Source organism: Maylandia zebra, linkage group LG13 (genome assembly GCF_041146795.1).
Source record: "Maylandia zebra isolate NMK-2024a linkage group LG13, Mzebra_GT3a, whole genome shotgun sequence".
In the NCBI taxonomy this organism is placed as follows: Eukaryota; Metazoa; Chordata; class Actinopteri; order Cichliformes; family Cichlidae; genus Maylandia; species Maylandia zebra.
Window position 1 is genome coordinate 29,073,102 of NC_135179.1, and position 22,120 is coordinate 29,095,221.

The window sequence follows — 22,120 nt, forward strand, 5'->3', positions numbered from 1 at the left end:
AGTATCAACGTAATAACTGCTTGCAAAAATAACCCGTGGGCTGAGACAGGGTCTCCAGAAAATCAACTCGTAAAAGAAAATTGTTCATCTGGCAGCAGAAACCATAGTTCCACCAAAACCATGCGCAACGATGTAAAGTCCAGTCTCAGTTGCAGTGTTTTTATACTACACTGTAATACGACACACAAGTGTTGATGTTTCTGTGTGACATGTTCCTGAAACTGGATCTGGCTAATTTAAATTAAGATTAAACTCTACAACAGCTTTTTGTTGCAGCTTGGAATATACAGCTCCACGTCTAGCAGCATGCCTTTGCATCTGTTTCATAGGAGTATGAAAACATTTGACAGTTCCCTTAACTCTGCTTCCTTCCCCAGGCGTGCCAAGCTCCTCTGCTGTCTTTTGTGCTGTATCAGAGCCATGTAAACTCTGGGATCTGCATGAAAATAAACAGCCAGCCAGGGAAGCAGACACGCTGACGTCAAGGAAGAGGACAGAATCTGATCAAAAACACATCGAGGCGAGGGTGTCCGTGACAGTCAGTCGGGATTTTATTGATGGAAACCCATGGTTAAAGATTAAAGATTATCTCGTTGCAGATTAGATTTGTAGCCAGTGCTGATGTCCTGAGCTAGGCACTTATTCCTGCAGCGCTTCCTGTGAAGCAGCAGGCCTGTGCGGGGTGTTTCCCAGGTGTGAGCATGTGTGTTTGAATGTAACCCGAGGGGAGCAGCCCTGCTGACGTCAGGGAGGAGAAGAGGATCTAATCAGAAGCACACAACAGCTGAAGAGGATAAAGACCTGGAACGGGAGCTGATTTATATTCTGATTTGGAAATCATATCTGAGGGTGAAAAGTTCCAGGTTAAATCTGGGCCGAGGTGAAGAGAGAAGCAAAGTAAATTTTGACGCTTGATCGGTGGCGGGATAAAAACACTGTGCACTATTATGTGTGTGAGTGTGTGTGTGCGTGATACTATCCAGACGCCTGAATACTCAACACTCAGCCTATGGTGTTGATAGGGGAGGGGCGGGGCCTGCAGGTTGGAGTGACAGGTCAGCCACTTGCAGGGATCTGACAGCAGGCCAGTGGTTATCTCACTGACCTGCTGACAGCGACGCACAGACCGAAACACACATACACATACCACGTGTATTCCCTGCTGCAAAGTTTATCTTTCAGAAAGCTCCTTGATGAGCCAAAACATCAGGGCTGACTAATGTGCTGTTTGTCTTAAGTGCATGACCAAAACAGCTTAGCTTGGAGTACTGGAGCTTGAGCTGTCCTATGGCATGCGGCATCTAGATCTTTTTTGTTTTTTTAATCATTCTTCGAAGACTTGGCAGTCAGGGGAAAAGAATATAATCTTACACGCATCAAGAACTAATGACCTCTCCAAAAAAGTGCTTTAGGAGCGAGACTGGAACGACTTGGTAAAACTAAAAATTGACTGAATTTAACACTTCATAACGTCTCATTACATTGAGAACTTTTAAACATAGCCTGGTGTAAAGACTGAGCATTGAGTATACAGAGACAGGTTATGCATACTGCACCCACGGCGAGGCCTTTTGGCTTTCATTTTAAACCCAGGTTCCTCCGTAGGAAACACAGGCAGGGAGGCTGAATTCTCAAAAGGTCCCCGTTCATGCTTAAGTCCCACAACGAAATGTGAAAAGATTGACAAGTGAAAAACTGACCGCAGTCAATCCAACACCCCCCCGTCCCTTCCCAAAAAGCACACATATTCAAACATCAAACAACACCTTGTACTGGCTGAACTCTCTCCCTTTACCCTGTGGTTTACCCTTTGACCCAGTCCAAACCTTCCCCTACAGCAAACACTCCCACTGCTCACCCCTGACCCCCCACGCACACTCAGCAGCCTGCAAAACACGAGCTGGGAATTCCAGCGTTGCAACCCTGATGTGCTGCTCCTCTGGAGGTTTTCTTATCATTTTGACCATTTCCATAATGAACAACAACAACAAAAAAAAAAACACAGAGAAGCACCCAAATAATAATACTATAGGGCTTTGGAGCGTGAGGTCACTGGGTGGGCGTGGAAAGGACTTTGGCCTGATGCGCCATTTTCCGGGTCCAAACAAAGCGCAAGCAAAAAAGGAGCGAAGGCACACACAACAGCCATCGTTCGTGCTTGCTGTGTGGTCGGCTGCAATGTTCGATCGCACGACCGGCACAGGAATAAGCTTAAAAAGGGTTTGTCTTTTTATTCTTTCCCAACCTGGAAGCAACATGAGGGAGCTCATATGGCGGACCTTACCAAACGAAGGCGTCTAGCCTGGATAGCAGCCGTGAGACGAGCTGATATCCAGTTCGCTTCCATCTCCAGATATCACTTAACTTACCGGACATTTTCATTCAGGTAAGTTCTATATATGTTCATATCACTCTTTATAGCTTAATAATATTATCGTTGGTGGTCTCGGAGGTTATAGAAATTGCGAACAAACATCGAATGGAGTGACTTTGCAGAAATACGTGCTATGTAACGATTCACTAATTCTTTCGCACAACTGTAGGGAAGCCTGCCTATGAAATGGATGTAATATCTTGCCCGATTATCAATGTGGTAGTTTGCATCAACTTTACAATTATGGACACATAATATGACAACGAGATTCATTGATAAATGTATAACATTAATTGTGGTAGGGGGTGAACCATGGCTGTTACACTCGATGCACTGCAGCTGACTTACCTTGGTTTGAATGACGACGTACTCACAGGTTGAAAATAGCCAAATCTTGGACCCAGTCGTTAGTAAATTGGATGTGCGCCTCCAGCGACTTGTAATTACGAAACTGGTTCGCAGTGTAAGCGCTTACTCCACAAACAAGATACGTAAAGATATCGGGGTAGGACAGTGGCGGTAAGTCGTCTGGGTCTTTACTCCACTGCCGTATTTCATATGGGTCCACATTTGCGATCCACTCTATTTTTTTCAAGTACCACTGCTTCGCCTCTGGACGCAATCGGTCTCTATACCGTCCGTTTTCTTTTGAGCTGCTTTTAAACATGTTTCTTGTGGTCGTCGTTCCAACACAGTGTGTTTGTTTTGATTTGTGGACCCGGAAAATGGCGTCGCGCTCCCACAAAACATTGCGGAGTGACATCAACTCCAAAGCCCTATAGTAATTCCAGGCATTTGGATGGCTGAATGTTATTCAAGCTGGTTGCAAATATGTGTTCTACATCACTGACATCATTCAGCTATCTTACAAAATGATAAAACATATGACAGCATGGTGGCGTGCTGTTGCGTCACAGCAAGAAGGTCCAGAGTTCAACTCCACACAAAGAACCTACGCAAAAGTTTGCGTAGGTCCTCACACAGTCCAAAGGCATGCAGTTAGTGGGGTTAGATTAACTGGTGATTCTAAATTGTCATTAAGTGTTAATAGTTGTCTGACTCTCAGCATTACCCCTGCGACAGACTGGCTGGGTCTGTCCAGGGTGTGTCTGGCCTCTTGGCCCACTGTAGCTGGGACAGGCTCCAACCCCCACCACCTGCCTCTGCAACCCTGATAAGGATAACTGGAAGAGCACTGATGGATGGATGGATGGACAAAACATATCTCAGGAAACGAAGGTAAGGGCTAAATGTAGTTCTTGCACTCATCACTTGTGAAAAAGGTTAAATCCAGTACTCAACACACAGATCAGACTTTGCAACACGGGATAAATGACTACAGCCAACAATTTTGTATAAAAAGTCAAGTAAAAATTTGTTTCATCCTGTGTTGCAAACACCTGTAAGCTGAGATTCTCCTGTAGTCCGTGGAATGACAACAAATGCTGACAATCAGAAATGGAGGACATGCTGTCTTTTGCTATTTTAAGGGCTGCCAGAATTGTGTATTTCTATGGTTTTGTAGAGACAGAACTGCCAGTTCCACTAACAGACATTCGATCCTGGCTACAAAAGCAAGTCAGCTTAGAGTAGAGTTAAAGTTAGGAGTGTTGATACTTTGACAGCTGTGCAAGGAGGTGTAGACATTGCCTGTGTGCTTTGTCTAACCACTAACTGCAGCTTTCTATTTGTGATATTAATGTCGCCCAGAGCATTTTTATTGGTGTAAACATTTAAAATTCTACTGTTTTATTACTATGTTACTTAGCATTAATTAGCAGATATGTCTGTGTATGCGTTGTGCCCATATATTTTATAAATGCAGCTTGCTGACTAAGCTTGCTAGCATTAGCCGATAACTTGTAGCACTTTACCTTCTAGTCTAAATTTGGTTGCTTTGGGCTTCTTTAGCAGTTTGTACACCTTTTTAATGGTGCATTTAACAGAGAGAGAAGTACTGCAGAATGCAAACTGTAAAGGCATTATTTATACAAATTTTCATACAACTTAGCTTTAGATGACTCTGACACTGATGCAGGGGACAATCAATCTCTGCATTCTGTCTATACACTACGTGTGTGCCACACACAGAAGCAACCACCCACACATGCCCACGTACATATCCATTGTTGACCTGAGCCACATGACAGCAAGAGCATTACACACGGCGCACCACATCCCTATCATAAAGTGTCCTCAAGACACCCAAGATGCTTCTAGCCTGTCATTGGCTCTTACAGCTGACCGCTTTTCAACAGCAGTGACACAACACCTCTCTAATTAGCCTCTTTTCAAAGTTACTAATCTGAGTAAAGACAACTCTCAGTGACACACACAAACAATAGCCCCCTACTCTCACCCTCTGTCCCAGGGTTGCCTGTTTGGAGCGGCGCTGCAGGATCCCACACACGCGTGTAAACCGGAGAGTGTGTATTTTTATGTATTTTATCTGTGTGGCGTTCAAGTGTGAAGACAGTGACCATGAAGGAAGATCGACTAAATGAGAGTGAGGGAAGACATTTCTAAAGATTTGGTAGTAATAGCAAAAGTGTTTCTGATATTTTGTGTTTGTCACAGCAGATGTCCCTGTTGTTTGTTTGTGTGTGTTTCTGAGTCTGTCTGTCACTCAGTAGTTTTGGTTGGCTTTGCTCGGGAAGGCCTGTGATCACACAACCTTAAGGACTGTGATTAGGAGGACCACTTAGAGTACGCGCACACAGCAAACGGCAAATCCCACAGTGCACTCATGCATGTGTACCAAAATACTGAAACCACTTACCAGCAGTAGCTTTGCTCACAGGCACACGGTCGCACAAACAGAAGCAAACCACTACGCACACACTTGTTCCTACGCTTGGACTGTGAAATGACACGCACGTCTCTGGATGCTCTCTAATTTCCTGCGGCCGAGCTCTGAGCTTGTGAGGTAACTCATGATGAGTGATGGTTCATCACGCTTGGTGGAGATTATACAGGGAACTTCATCCCAGCACACTCATTCCTGAGCAGATGTGTCATACGCACAAGGTCAGGAGAGTTGAACTCAAAATGGGAACGTGTGGCACATTTGCAAAACACACTGTAATCTTGTAACATAATGTCTTCATTACTCAGGTTTATTTACATGCTGTGTACAAGCTGTATTGAGCTGTTTTTACTGCGTCCAAGTCAAGTCAAAACAAGCCCGAGCCAAATCTCCGGACGATTTACAGTTCAAATCAAGTGTTAAGTGTTGTCATAGTTTTGAGATGATTAAGTCCAATTCGTGTCTTAAGGTAAGTCCAAGTCACGCCTCATATCTGATCAAAGCAAATCAAAGCCAAGGAACAGTGAAACAATCAGGACGAATGGAAGTCAAGTCTCAGCAGAATAACAAGCCCGAGCCTAATGTTACATCTTGAAGTTAGTCTACCTCAAGTCTCAAGGCCTTCAGGACAGAACTCAAAGCCAGGATAAGTGTGGGTCACTCAGAGTAAGTCTAATTAATTTTCTCACGACAATTCCAAGTCAAAATGTAATCGAAGGATTTCTAAGTTGAGTCTCAAGATAATTGAAACTTGAAGGATGTTCAAATAGGTCTTCATCTCATCCAATGAGATTTCTCACAGTTTTAAACAAAGTGATCCAGATCAGTCTTTTGCCCATTTTGTGAAATTTTATGTTAAATGTGGGTAGATGAACTGCATGAACCAGGTAGACTTGATACAATTAAATCAAGTCTCAGTTTGACTAATATAATTTCTATCAAGTGGTTTGATAAAGAGGTTTGTCACATGGATGCCACATGATGTTTGGTCCAGAGACAAGAGAACATTGCCCACCTAATTAGGTTTTTCTTCGGTGCTGAATGACAAAAAATAAGTCTGGGGATGAAGAGGAAATTTGTTGAAATTATTAGTGTTTCAGACACTTTAGCATGGAGTCTCGGGGTGTTTCCACACCTGCTGTTTTAGTCTGTTCAAATCCAACTGTGGTTCTGGTTCGTTTTGGATGTGGACCAGCTGCCTGAGAACCCTTTGGAGGGGGTGATCTTGAGCTGACTCAGCTACGACGTTTATGTTGCTTGTTATGTTGTTCTGTTAAGTTTTAGCTAAAAACTTACCGTAGCCGTGGGTGGTTTGCATTAGTCGTGGCAGTCATGGCTGCTCCTCCCTGAGCCTGGTTCTGCTGGAGGTTTCTTTCTGTTAAAGGACAGATTTTCCTTCCCACTGTCGCAAAGAACTTGTTCATATGGAGTGGTCTAATTTTCAGGGTTTTCTCTGTATTATTATAGGGTCTTTACCTTACAAGACAAATCCTTAAGGTGACTGATGTTGTTATTTGAGTTTATATAAATAAAACTGAATTAAATGTCATTGAATTCTGGGATCTAGGACAGTAAAGAACACACCACATTCCTCCTGTATTCACTCTTATTGCTTCTGCCCCAAACACATCTGGTGAACAAGCAGACTGTACATTCTCACGTAGTTTATAAAGACACATTTTGATTTTCTTGGAGTCTACTTGGATTTTTCTCTGTTTTCTCTGGTTTTTCTCTGTCTCAAAAAGGTGCAAGTTCACAAATTAACTAACAGATTCGCACCAGAAAAAATGAATTCTAGGCGTAAAAACGCTCTTACATTCATGCACTTGAAAAGGAGTTTGTCGTTGTGTCACACTGTGTCAGAATCCCTCTGTGACCTGCAAGAGAACAAACACACAAATAGATGAATGAAATTCGGAACTATAGTTGCACACTCACTGCATGCAGAAGTACACGCATTTTTTTTTTTTAAAAAGCATAAAAAGTACCTAATTGCCCATTGTTTTGTAAGTGATTACAATTGCTAGTTTTGTTGTAATTCGGACTTATGTACTCTTTTGCTCCATGGTCCTGAACATTCCCCACAGCTTGGAAGAACTCCCGCATAGTTTGTGGCTGAGTCACACTCATAGCAGGTTTGCAAAGCTATCTATTTTGAGTGAGCCCATATCAAATGTGGCATCTCCTAGTTCAAAATTTCGGACTATGAATTATTATGAAACCCGTCAGTGACAAATGTCTCCTCTGGGTGCTTCCAGCAGAAAAAGTCTTGTAACAAAATCAGATAGTAAAGCACGGTGTGCAGCTTTATGATGCAAACTGGGTTTGATATTTACATTTACAAGTCTTACAATCCAAGCCAGCTCTGCAAAGGTCTGCAGGGCGCCAAAATGGCCGACCTCCTGTTCCCAGGAACTCTAACTACAGGCTTTAGCAGAAAATGACCACTTTAAGCCTGCCTCGACCGCCCTGCATGGCGACAAGCACGGTGATTGGCGGGCTGGTGACAGATGCATGCCATGATTGGTGGGGGCCGTAATTCAGGCTGTAATTTGCAAAGTGGAAATGTAGGTGACTGAATATTTTGTCTGTGTTTGTGTGTGTGTATGACAGAGAGAGAGAGAGAGAGAGAGAGAAGAAGAAGAAACATTTCTGGCAGACATGCTCAAATTGCAGCAAAGGTCTTAGTTACAGTTTTGCCTCTTCCTGTTTTTTACCACTCCCCCGTCATGTGCTTTTTCCTCTATTGCCACAATGGAAGAAAGACACTAAGTAATGATTTCATTTCCTCTTTCATTCCTTTCAGCTTCCTGTGGTCAGGGAGTTGAAAATGTCTTCCCACATGATCTGCTGATGGCATGACTGTTTCAGTTCACAGGTCAAAAGAAAACGTTCATTCATGTGTCATCACACCAAGACGTGTGATAGCATAATATGTCATTGCCATTTTAGGTTATGTATAGCTGTGTGTAGATCTAATTGTGTAGTTGAATTTGTGTGAGTGAGTGCCAGAGGTGAAATGGCACCAAAGAGGGTTTTTCTCTCAGAGGAAACAGTGGTTAGCAAAGAGGAAGTGTCTCCTTTTTGCCAGGAGATAGCTGCCCAGCTGCAGTGCTGAAAGATGGGTGACTGAAAACACACGCACGCATTCCCATGCACACACACAAATCTTCCCACCTGTTACTCAGTTACGATCGATAGTTCCTTTGATGCTTGGATGTGTGGGGATGATGGTAGGGGGCTTGGGGTTGGGTACAGGGCTACATGGCCCATGGGATCCATGGGTGTCAGGGGCACTTTGATCCTTGTTACAGCCTTACATGCAGAGCACTGTTCTCTAGAGGGGGTACCACATCCCCTCCGTCACCCCTCCTCACAGCACCTTTCCTCTAGACTGTTCCCCCTTACCCCTCGCCTCTGCCCCAGCTCATGTGTTGATCCCTGGGGACAGGTGAACCAGCTACAGAGCACGGGGAAACACTCATGGTGGAATAGCACTGAACAGTTAAATGGCATTTAATACTGCAGACTCAAACACTGACACTTATTTATAGTCCTTTAAACAAAGTCCAAACTCACCACTGACTTGCTCATTTTTAATTTTTTTGCTAATGTCACCGTGACCCCAGCACACATGCACACACGTTAAAATCTCCTCTGCTGTATCCTGTTACCGAGATATTTTCATGTGTGCGCAAAGACGTACGAGCACCCACGTACATTTTACATACACATGTAAAGGTAATTCAGTAACATCAGCCTTAGCATAACCAGATTTATGACTTGTGTGGTTCATACAGAGTTGAAATGTATTCAGTTTGAAACTAAAGAGCCCTGACACCCTAACCACAGCGCAGAAGAAAAGAAACTGACACAAAGGAGTGTAAGAAAAAAGTGAGAGATGGAGGGTAAGACAAAAAAAAAGAGCAGGGTTGTGGGCTTGTGGTTTCAACGACAGTCAAGGCCAATGTTTCACAAGATAAAGAGGAAGAAGAGGGGGCATAGAGAGAGACACACACACAGAGTGAGAAGGGAAGGGAGAAAGAGAAACACAGTCCAGCACGAAGAGGACAGCAGGCCGAACAGTGCATCCATTGTCCATGTGGCCTGGTTAACATTTTAATGAAGGAGCCACATCCACAGTCCTGCCACAAACTGCACACTGACTCACACAATGATTAACACTCTGCTAATACACTGAGACAATATCGCGGCTTACTGCAGGCTCATTGACATGAGCACATATGGACATACCGTACTGTGGACCCTGCCAATCAAATGCACACAGAGGGACACTCATTCACAGAAACTCACACATACAAACATGTGCAAGGGTTCATTTTCATGACTAGACGATATGTTTTCCTAGTTCTGGTCATCACGTAAACTCTTCTTTTTATTTGGCTTCATAAGTAACTCATCATACACAATGTAGATGCCATTTATGATGCTTTGATTTCTGGCTAGCCACATATATTGTGTATGTGTCTTTGTTTTTCTGTGGTACGTGCAAATCAGCATTTGCCCTATATTCAAGTTGCAGAGGTCGGTGGCAATGGACCTGAAGCTAGCTGCCAAAAATACTAAAAGAATACAAGCACTTATGTAATAAGAACAATCAGCTAACAATTGCCCATAAACTCAATACAAACCCATGCCATGACTTGCATGAATGCATCAACAGAGCACACTCGGTACTCTTGTGTTTTTTTTAAATAGCTTGAGCTGCTTATTGCGAAATGGCCCAGAGTGATAGATGCTGTCGATTCGTCAAAACCAGTGGTGTTTCATAATGTGTGACCCAGTACTGACAGAAGATCAGTACTGGGGACAGTGGGATAGGAGTGTGTTGTGTGTGTCGCATTAAAATGGAGGAGAATGTTATTGTTAAAAAAAAAGAAAAAGACATTTCCAACAAATGCTAACTAAGCTACACTCCTGGCTACACTGTGCCAGTTACATCATATAGTGGAGGTGATCAGGCTAAGTCAAGAAAAAAGCTAATGATTCCACAAGACGCACCAGAGAGCATTTTTATAATAATGGTTTGTATTTATATAGCGCTTTTCGAAACCCTCAAAGTGCTTTACAATTCCACTATTCATTCACTCTCACATTCACACACTGGTGGAGGCAGCTACAGTTGTAGCCACAGCTGCCCTGGGGCAGACTGACAGAAGCGAGGCTGCCATATCGCGCCATCAGCCCCTCTGACTATCACCAGTAGGCGGCAGGTGAAGTGTCTTGCCCAAGGACACAACGACCAACACTGTCCGAGCCGGGTCTCGAACCGGCAACCTTCCAATTACAAGACGAACTGCCAACTCTTGAGCCACGATCGCCCCGGACAATATGCTGGTCTATTTTCTACTGAACCAAAGAGTCAGAAAGTCGGGATCAGGAATATCATCGTCACAGCTGAAGCTGTGTGTGGACAAAACCCACTGACACACGCCTGGTATGACTCTTGTGTAATGCATACACCGATCAGCTACAACATTATGACCACTGACAGGTGAAGTGAATAACACTGATTATGTCTTCATCATGGCACCTGTTGGTAGGTGGGATATATTAGGGAGCATGTAAACATTTTTTACCTTAAAACTGATATGCTACGAGCAGAAAAACTGGTTTCAAAACTACAGTTCTTCTGAGGTGTTCCCTGTCTGCAGTGGTCAGCATCTATCAAGTGTTCCAAGGAAGAACAGTAATGATGCTTTTGGCCAGTTTTCTGCTACTCAACATTGCCACGTACCAGCCACCTAAGCATTCCTGCAGACCATATACACCCTTTGATGGAAACAGTATTCCTCAGCCACAGTTGAGCTAGCGCTGGAGTTTGAGGTGTTGACTTGAGCTTCATATTTCCCAAATCTCAATCCAATTGAACATCTGTGGGACAAAGAAGTCCAATCCATGGTGGCTCAACTCACAACTTACAGGACTTAAATGATCTGTTACTAATATCTTGGTGCCAGATACCGCAGAACACCTTCAGGGGTCTAGTGGAGTCTTGATGGGTCACTGCTTTTTTTGAATACAAAGGGAAACAACATGATCAGGCAGGTAGTTACAATGTTATGCCTGGTTGGTATATATGTGCATCCAGAAGAGGTGGATGAATTTATAGCTTTTCAGCACCTAATTAGAATCCGAAGGGGTTGAATCAGGTTTCAAACTCTTCTTTTTCTTGCTTTCAGCTGCACCTAGTCTTTGTGATTTTATTGAACTTTCCAGTATACCTCACAAAGATGAAAAATATTACATTTTATTGTTCAAAGACAGACAGTATATTTAGCCATTCAGAAAGAAGAATCTTTCCTCAAAAACCTTCATCCCACACTACATAATAATTAAAAAAAACTTTGGGTTGTTCATTAGTTGCTTCATGACATGGAAACACTTATATAATGACGCAAATGACACAATGATAGTTTTACTGCAAGCAACACGGGGTTGTGGTCAGAAATGTGCATTTCTGGGAACAAGCAGAGATTATCACCTGACTAAATGCATCAGGACTGATGGAAGCCCCTTCAGAGGGGGCAAAGTCATTGCAGCGCCAAAATCTGCTCGACTGTGAGAACATGTGAGATCATGAAAACATTAACCAACAAACTTTTTCTCAGGGGTTTTTGGCATGAATTAAAAGCGAGTTGTCCAGCTTTCCTGACCACAATAATGTAGATGATTTGAGGAGAGAGCTTTGATTCTGACGGGGTAGAACTAATACAGCCGACTTCAACATTTCAAACACAATGACAAGTGAACATGAAAAGATTTATGCTCGTCCAAGAAATGCATGATTTAAATTTGTGGGTGAAATGACCCTTCAGATTTGCGGTGAAATAACCATAAAGACTAGCACTGGGCTTGAATCAGCCCACCACCCGTACTGCTCAATGCACAGGAAGGGAAGGATCGGTCAAATGTTCATATGCATAGGAAGGACTGTCCTTTTGAACGAGCACAAAAGGACCCTCCATCCTCTTTACTCTCCCCCATCCCCACAGACACACACACAATTACACATTACCCAAGTGATGTAAATCTGGCGGACATATGTTGAAGAGGCTATATAGGGGTTGTTTTCAAACCAGATCCAAATGTTTTTGAGAGCAGACTGCAGCAACACGTTCGTATGTGTCAGCAAAAGTTCAAGGTGCCTTATCCTGCCACTGTGTCGAATGCTGTTTCTCCTTGCCTCTCACACTCTTTCCATTAATTCTTTGTGTCCTCGCGACTTTTTAAAAATCTTTTCTTGCAAACCCCCCAAAACACACACACAATAATGTAATGTGTTCTGCAGCTGTCTCTCTGGGGGAGGCAGCGTAAGGGTGATATGATGAAGAGGGTAAAGAAAGGAAAGAAGAAGAAGAAGAGGCGCATGAGGAGGAGAGGGAGGAGGAGAAAGAGGGAGAGTAAATCTTGGGGGTCACTGCCACTGGAGTTGGATTCCTTCACACCAGCTGCTGATAGCTTCTGCCTGGGAACATGTGAGTGTGACAGCCCTTACTAATGCTTCTGTACTGAAATGGTCTTGACCAGGTCCTCGTTCTGACAACAACTTGACAGGAAAACGTGAAGGTGAGGAGAACTGCAGGAATTTCTTTAATCTGAAAGAGATACAGCAGCAAGGGAATGGTGGGACTTTCCAAAGTGCGCACCTCACTGAAGACAAAGAAGCCACTGGACTTAAATGCTCTCCTAATTCCTCCAGCCCTGGAACCAGGGCGCCTTATTAAGAGTTTGCCCCCATTGCATTTAGCCAATCCCCTTCTGCTGTGACTAGTTAAATTAATTATTCTCATAGGGCTTTAAAAGCTCATTTTACCACTAGATAACCGAGGCTACAATTTCAAAACAAGGCAGCAAGGAGGGGTACAGAGGTTAGAAGGTGTAATGCAAGCCTGGAGCCAGTAGCAATCCTATTAGTCCCTGAGAATAACAGGGTGCTCTCATGGACATGGGCATTCTGGTTACAGGGCTTTTTTTAAACCTGGGATATCATGTTTATACAGAACACAGAGGAACTGTTGGCATACCCATGTAGACAATGATAAGGTATCATGTAGGTGCCTGTGTGTAGTTTTGTTGTAGTTAATCTGCCACTTCAACTCAGTCTCACTACTAGGTCATCACATATTGACACTTTGTATGTCAATATGTGCTGACCTGGGAGAAACATCCAAAGCAGTCTGTGAGAATGCAGTTAAGTGCGCTTTGCTGGTGTCGTCACTGCTGTGGGACAATGAAGGCTGTACTTCTGACAGAGCAGAGATGCTTTGGTGTCTTTGGTATCTGCTGTTGTATCTTTTGGCTGCTCCCTATAGGAGCTGCCACAGCATCCGTGTAGATTCATTCTATGTCCAGCATCCACTTCTTTCACAACAACCCTCTGCATCTCCTCCTTCCCTACATCCATGAATCTTCTCTGTTGTCTTCCACTTTTCCTCCCGTCTGGCATCTCCATCCCTCCATCCCTCTGAACCTTCTCAGCCTTTCCTCTCTAACTTTGCCTTCAAAGCGCTCAGAGTTGCCCCTGTGATGTATTCATTTCTAATTTTGTCCATCCTGGTCACTCCCAATAAAGATGTTAACCTCTTCAGCTCGGCCTCCTACCTTTTTGTCAGTGCCACCATCTCCGGATCACAGCAGGGACACTCCTCTCCGTCCACTCCACCCTGCATTCACTGTCTTATTCACCACTCTTGCATCTGTTGCTTTGGATGGATGATCCCAGGTATTTAAACTTATTACAATCACTTATTACTTCCATGTTTACCATTACACCTGTCTCCATCTCCTTCACACACACACATCCTGTCCTGCTTCTACTGACTTTCATTTTGGTGTTTTTTTTTATTGTTTTGCTTTTTAATTGAAAGAAAACTTGTGGCTCAACTTCTCCACCTCTGAGCTTAAAATCTGTCATTGGGATCAGTCACATCAGCCCCAACAAGAATTCATGTTGCAACACTGTGCAATATAGACACAATAAAAGTTTACCAACTAACCCACTTAGCAATTATTGGTTACAGGACCACTTTCCTCACATTCCTATTGAGTTATGAAGATATTCTTTTTGTTTTTTTGATGATCTACTGTAATATGTTTCATTAATGTTTTTAAAGGGAGAAAATCAGCTAAACTTTGAATTAACCAAGTACCAAGTTTTTAGGTAATACACATATGGTATGATAATCTTATAATATACTGCTTATGACAAAATATATAATGATTAGTTGGGACCGACTGACATTCCCAGAAGTCAGGTTTCCCAAAAAAGTTGATTCTGTTGATCTGGATGTAACGTTTTCAGTGGGAGAAACATTTTGTAACTCATCCAAGTGACGTCTTCAGTCTCTATCAGGGATCAGTTTCACCAAAGAAAAAATGACGATTTTGAATTCATTTAATGTATTTATGGTCTAAAAAGGTGCAACTCATCAAACAGTCTATCCATCTATCTATCTAAGGCAGGGGTGTCCAACTTTTGGAACTCCTTTGGAACCACTGGAATAAGCTACCTCCACATCCACAGGCAAAAAATACATTAAGGACATTTGAATTTTTGGAAATTTGAATTTTGTTTTTTCTAATTTGTCTCCTTTATGGCTATTTTTCATTTTCTAAAACAGTTATCCAATGTGTTTAAATATAAAGCCGTGTTGTCCTGTACAAACATCCACGTGCAGTGAGTTACAGTGAGAAGAGTTTCAACATCTTGTTGGGAATGTCACTGACTTCTGCAGTATGTTTGGGAATGATAACTGCAGAAACATTACAATCAGCACAGATTCATTTTCACAATAAGCATTTTCAACACATGCAGTCGTGCCTACGAGGTGAGAAGCTTGTGACTTGGCTGTTTCCTGCAGTCATGTGTGTCATCCATGGGTGTGGATAAACCATAGCTTAAAGTCTACCTGTTTTCTGATTCTTCTTCTGTTTTTTTTTTTTTGTTTGTTTGTTTGTTTGCTTTTTAAAGTCTTCAGGTCTATAATTACTTACGTTTGTGACTTGACTATAGCACAAGCACAAATTTGTACACACCATGGGAAAAAAACAGCACCTACACACTCTGTATGTGGCTAACCATAAATTAAACTGAATCACAGCTGGGTACCTGGCAAGTACTTCAACAAGTGTGAGCCACAATGACTAGAATGCAGCAGCAGATAACATAACATTCTTAACATTAAATATCTTGAAGATATTCAGCAACATTATGAGCTTAATGTCCTTTAAATGAGTTATGATGTAATACTGAGAAATGTAATCCTGCATTTGAGTCACTCCCACAGCACTGAGTGTACTCAAAGAACAAAATGTTCTAGCAATCCATAAAGCACACGTTTACCCAACACGTACTCTTATCAGCTGTCACAGTCATGTCCATTAGGCTCCATGCCTATATATTTCTACTCATCTGACACTTATTTGCACTACACATTCCCCAACCTTAACCATCATCACTAAATATCTAACCCCAACACTAACCCTAATCTTATTCTTAACCTTCAGACTACCCTTTGAAGGTCTGTCCCACAGTGCTGGGTCCTGCCTAAACATCCCCACTCTCCAATGCAAATACACTCAGACACACACTGCGTGCATATGTGTGTGTGTGTGACACATTTCCTGCCAGGGAATCGTTGATCACCGGCATACATCTTATCTCAAGCACACACAAATGCATGGCTATACACATACCGCAAGACCAACACAGGCTCACCTGCATGGAGTTTACACTGCACACCCACACACAGTTGAGTTAGCGCTGACAGGTACAGTACACAGAATACCGGTTGGTGCAAGCACACACAGACACACAGTGAGAGAGCATGGCTGGAGGTGCCTGGTGTTGTTTTCTGACTCATATTACAGCTCGCTGAAGCAGCTCCTTCTGCTGCGGCAGCGGCTCTCATTCCACTCAAGCCACATGAAGGAGAGCTGGCTTCCCTGTTAAACAGACGCTTTAGTGCAGCACCGCCGCTGGGTCCCACCAACCTAGAGAAAGAGCGAGGAGAGGAGAAGGACAGAAAGAGAGACCCTCCACCCTGCAGCAGTGCAGCCACACCACAGCCATTATGTGCAGATTCAATGGAATCTAATGTGGAGGATGTGGCTGGCTGTATCTCAGATGCTGTTTATGTAACTGTGGGGAAGCCGAGTGTGGAATATTGAACGGAGAATAGCGGAGGCCAAGGACAGAATAAAGCCATCCATTCTCCCCTTCTTTCTTTTTTTTGTCTGTCTGGGTGAGCGCTCCTCTGCAGGACTTGTTCCAACAGCTTAATGAGCTCTTAACAGAGCCATCGTAGACAAGAAATACAATTAAAACATGGTCGTGTGTTTCAAGCTATGGCAATTACAAACTGATGATCATCTGTATGAACAAAAAGAGGGTTGTTTGGCACAGATTTCAAAAAGCAGCAGGTCTATGTGTGTTCCAGGACCATACATGCAACTGTCAGCTTGACTGGGAGTGAATCACAACCGCTGCATGCTCTCCCCATGTTTTGTATTAGACTGCCCCCTAGTGTTGGTATCAGGTGGGGCATAGTCTGTCCTGCAGCTTGCTCTCTCTTTGTCTTCGTGCTAACAGGTATTAGCTCTGGGGGAGTCTCAACTTGAGCGAAACTAGCAGATGTGGAGGTGATAATGACTCTCAAAGTCCTCTTGTCCTTGGCTCGGGGAGTTTTCCCAGACCTCATGTGCTCAGTCAGCTGAATTAGAAGAACAACAAGTGCTCTGGGAGTCGGAACATACAGTATGTGTGGATGGCGATGGAAAGATGGAAAGATGATGTGAGCCGTTTGATAAATCCCTCACGTCCAGCCGACGCGATGACCCAGACACCCCCAAGCACACAGATTCCCATTCAGACCGATTTCTTTCGCTCATTGTTCTCCTTCTGTTTTTGCCAACTTGTAATTGTCTCCTGTGTCAGTGCCTGTTTATGCTGTCAAGTCAGTTAATAAGTTTAACAAAGCGAAAGGAGACGCTGGAATCTGTTCAGTTTCTGTTTAACAGCTCCCCTGCACTGTTTATCCGAGCACAATCCCAGGCACTTCATTTTCAAGATGTTCAAACACTGAGAGCGAATTTTCTGGAGCATTGGAAACAGGTGGAGTTATCTCACCACACCGCCTTGAGTAATTCCATTTAGTGCGACTGGATACTTTTTTTCCGCTCCCCAACCAGATTCATCTGACAGCTGCAGTTTTGACTCTGCAGAGTCAAAACATTCACATGAAGGAATTCACATGAAGCGCTCTTACACCGTCAGGCTAACACTAATAAATATGATGTGGTGCAGGGGCAGCACATTTTCTCAACTGTCCAGTTTGATTTACATTGCTTATATCTTTTACTTGAGTATCTAAACTCCAGGAGAAAATAATCACAGTTGTTAGTTTTCCGAGGTTGTGCAATAAACAGGAGCTTTTTTTTCATTAGGTAGTTTACCATTTTTGCTATGACTTCTAATCCTGCTTAAATAACAGTTGTCAGTGTAGCTCTTAGAAGAGGCCTAGTGGGTCCTCAGAATAGTACGGCTCCTTTAATTTTCTAATTAAATGACACATATTGCACATTTTAAGAGAAAGGGTAGGATAAACTCCAGTGCTAAATATATATATTAAAATATTTCTTAGTGACTGAACTCTTTTCTCCTGGCTAAACTCTTATAGTTATATATTAATGGTAAATTACATATTTATAATGTTTGCTGAATACAGTTTCACCAGAGAGGCAACAGTGCAGAAGTACCTGCAACTTTATGTTGCCACAAGTCATTATATCCATTTAATGCAGGTTCAATTTAGTTAAATTAAATTCAGTTTTTTTATATAACACCACAGCAGTTGCCTCAAGGAGCTTTATATTGTAAGGTTAACCCTACAATATTACAGAGAAAACGCCAACAATCAGACCGCCCCCCTATGAGCAAGCAGTTGGTGACAGTGGGAAGGAAAAACTCCCTTTTGATAAATAGAAACTTCAGGCAGAACCAGGCTCAGGGAGCGGCAGCCATCTGCTGTGACCGTTTGGGTGTGAGGACAGGAAGAGTGACAAAAGACACAATGTGGGGAAGAGTCAAAGATTAATAATAACTAATGATGAAATGCAGAGTGGTGTATAAACACATTCAGTCCACCATGGGAAGCCCCAGCAGCCTAGACCTATTACCACATGAGTAAGGGATCACCTGATCCAGCACTAACTATGAGATCTGTCTCTGAATCCAAACTGGAAGGTGGTTCCACAGCAGAGTGGCCTGATAGCTGAAGGCTCTGCCTCCCACACAGCTTTAAATACCATAGAAACCACAAGTCTGAAAGGAAATTGCTCTGTTTCTGTTTCTCTCTGATGTTTCCTTAATCATCTTTTCTGTCTGTGCTGTTGCAATTGTAGATGCTCAAATTAAACGATGTGGTCAAAGTATCTGCAAAGAAACCCCTGTAAGCCAAAAGCTTAAATTTCAGATCTAAAAGGTCAGTTTCAGGCAATTTTTTCTACTCTTTCTCTTATGATGTCAGAACAGATTTGCCTAATATGGTCAGCTCATCCACAGAAGTCTCACCCCAAACCTTCTGTTTACAAGAGGAAAGACAATGAGACGAACGTTGGGTTCCAAGGTGTGGGAAGCTAAAACTGAACTGAGAGACTCCAGTAAGGCCCACAATAAACACTGTGAACTCTGAATCATACCCAACTACTTAAAGAGAGTCCAAGCATGAAAATACAGAGCTTGGAATGTGCATAACAGCATATCTGTTTTAAAGAATAATGTGTTTGTGGTTGAGGAGTAACATTAGCAACACCCTTACGGGTTGCTAAGTTTGTACTTGATTGAAACCTGACATGTTAGCACAGTGTTGTTATAGTAGCTAACATTAGGCCATGTGTGGATGGTTGGTGTTCAGTGTGGGGTAGAGGTGTGTGTTTCTGTAATGTGAGAGCCTACACCCAGTGCCCGTTTTATCTAGTGTCTCACCTCAAGAAAGCTTGGCTCCAATCCAAGACGTCACATTTAACTACAACCCTGTTTTTATAAAGTCTGGTACTTTAAGCACTGTGAAGTTTGTCCTCTGCATTTTTACAGTGGTGAGGAGAAATGTTTGCAGTGAACAATTACTCTAGAAATACATTAAACACTTGATCATTTGTCTAGTGTGGATCTGAAACAGTGCTAACATGGCCTTGTTCCCTGTCAGAGGGAGTCTAAAGCACTTATTTATTAATTACTGATCATATATTGTGTATTTTTTCACAGATGGGACAGAAATCCTATTTTACCCCTTCAAAAACCCAATTAGACCACCTGCTCGTGTGTGCGTGAGGAAACTGGGTTTTTGGTTCATATCTCCTGATTTGCCTCACAAGACTATATGGCACTTTCCAAAAGTCATTCATCTCCCTGAGCAAGGCAGGTTTCAGTGCATGCCTCAGACACACACACACACACACACACACACACACACACACACACACACACACACACACACACACACACACACACACACACACACACACACACACAAAGACACGTATGCATTAACAGTAGAGTGTATGTTTAACTTAGCAGCAAGAATAGTCCCTCAGTGAGAGGTGTTGATGGATGGATGTCACGAGGCAATGACTGCCTGGGTCTCCTCTGTTTCACACAGCCACATTAACTGGGTCATCAATCAGTGTGTGTGTGTGTTTCAGAACATGCACAAACACCATGTGTTCAAACTGCAAAAGTATGACTCCGTATGAGCTGGCGATACACTTATTAATAGCAGTGAACAAGCCAATCAAGAGACCAAACAGCAGGCTGATTAGTCGTAGACTTGTGCAAATAAACTGCAAAACATCTGCGAGGAAGAGGAAGGTGTGGACAAGAGAGACTGGGTGAAACAGAGATGAGAGGTAGATGAGTTTAGCTTGAGGTAAGAGTTGTACAAGTTACCCACACAATGCCCCCTCTGCATCCACGTCAGAGTCCCCGTGGATACAGACACAAAAAGGGAACACACACATGCACAAAAGCAAGAACGCACATGAATTCACATACTTATTTTTCTTTCTTTGCACTCATATTTGTCTCTCAAGTGCACCCACTAATGGTAATGGTCCCTGCAAAGAAGATCCATCCAGAGTTGAGCAGTGCTGCAGCTCAGCGGTTGTGATGAATGAAGAAAATCAAAGCTGCAAATTTTATCTGGGGCTCCAATGTGTGTGTGTGTGTTTCCCTTCCAGCTGTGCTCCCTGCTGGAGCACAGCTTCACAGCCCAGTCCCCTCTGATACAACCTCTGTGGTTTATATAAGAGTTGGCAGACACAATTGCAGAGTGTGTGAGTAAATTACTACGTATTTTAGTATGTGTAGGGGCAGGTATCTGTGTGCGTGTGTGTGTGTGTGTGTGTGTGTGTGTGTGTGTGTGTGTGTGTGTGTGTGTGTGTGTGTGTGTGTGTGTGTGTGTGTGTGTGTGTGTGTGTGTGTGTGTGAAACACTGCTGTAGAACATAGAGGTTATCAGGAGTGAACATGCAGATGTTTATAGCAGAGATGAAAGAGCCTGCATTTACGCAGACAATCACATGCTCACACACACAGCTAGACATTAGCATACAGGACAGCATGCATGTACAGAGTCAAACACATCCCTGCCACGGTGACACACTCACACCAGTGTGAATGGCATTACACTAGCTAAGGAATCTGGCTGCTGGATGTTTCCGCCATTCCTCTGTCAACCATTCATCTCTCTGCTTCGAGGGAGGAGGGGAATGAGGGGCGAGAGAGGTGCACAGAGAGCCAGATTCAGAAAGAGAGAGAGAGAGAGCCCGTGTCTTCATTCAGCCACTGGCGATATGCCAAGAACATTCTGTACTGGTTTGTTTGGAGAGAATACGTTTCTATTCGTCATGAAGCTGACCTTCCTGTCTGCTTCTCTGCCCAGTTACTGTCTGCAGGAATCCCCTCCTGACTGCTAGCTCATCTGTCTATGCTAAAAGTCTTACGGGCTCATACTCTGGAAGAAAAACGTGATGACTGACAACAATAAATACGTCTGCCTTTATAGCTGTATGCATAAATGTTTGAGGACTGCACAGCTTTATAAGACAGTCATTGAGTTCTGCTTCTCCAAATGCCTGAATTAGGCTAGCTAGCCAAAACCCTTACAGATGCCTGGATCTGGCACAAATTCATAGAGTGACTGGTGTCAAACACAAAAAGTTTCTAAACAAGCTTTTCTCACAGACCAAAACCCAAACTTAGCAAAATCTGCCAACTAAATACAGCCAATGTTGTATTATGTAGCACATTGTCTATATTCATACAGGCAACATTTCCCTGCTCCACCCCAGCTGTCCCATAATTAGCAGCTTGTAGAACTACCTTTAGCAGCAATAACTTGAAGTTATCACTTTCTGTTTGAGTTTTTCAGTCTCTCTTGCTTCAGTTCATTGAAGGTTCAGTTCTTTGGCTTGTAGGCATTCATTTAGGCTCAGCTCTCACAGCATTTGGTCTCACAGCTCTCAAATCATTTCATAGAGTTGTATGTTTGCTGTGTTGGGGATCATTGTCTTGTTTCATGAACCAATGTGGGTGAATCTTTTTGTTGGACCTAAACCTTAACATTTAATTCTAGAAATGTTTGATGCTGCAAGGTACCAAGTCCTGTGTTTGCAGAATAATCCCAAATAAGCCCTCCACCACCGTGCTCAATATCTGATCAGATGCAACTTTGCAAACCTAAGGCGTGCCCTCATGTTGTTTTTACAGAGAAGAACCTTTCACCTGTCTTTTTCTAACTGTACTGTCATGACCTTTAACATGCTAACTGAGGCCTGCGGTGTCTGAGATGTAGCTCTTGGGATTCTTAGGGTGAATTTGGTGGGAAGATAGATGAGTAGCAGCACCAAGCCAGAACTTAC

The 22,120-nt window shown here is 43.1% G+C and overlaps 1 long non-coding RNA gene across 2 annotated transcripts in view; it reads right to left on the minus strand.

The window, feature by feature from the left end:
* The window catches only part of LOC111501729 (uncharacterized), a 28,222-nt gene extending 12,244 nt beyond the window's left edge, over positions 1–15,978 (minus strand). Inside the window, exons 1-2 of one of the 2 annotated variants that reach the window (XR_013101425.1) lie at positions 15,922–15,978; positions 6,997–7,057 (exon numbers count right to left, since the gene is read on the minus strand). This is a non-coding gene — a long non-coding RNA (uncharacterized LOC111501729). Of the gene's footprint in view, positions 1–5,153; positions 5,282–6,996; positions 7,058–15,921 lie in introns of those variants that run through there. The other variant, XR_013101424.1, reaches the window with a different exon arrangement.
* Positions 15,979–22,120: the final 6,142 nt, after the last annotated feature.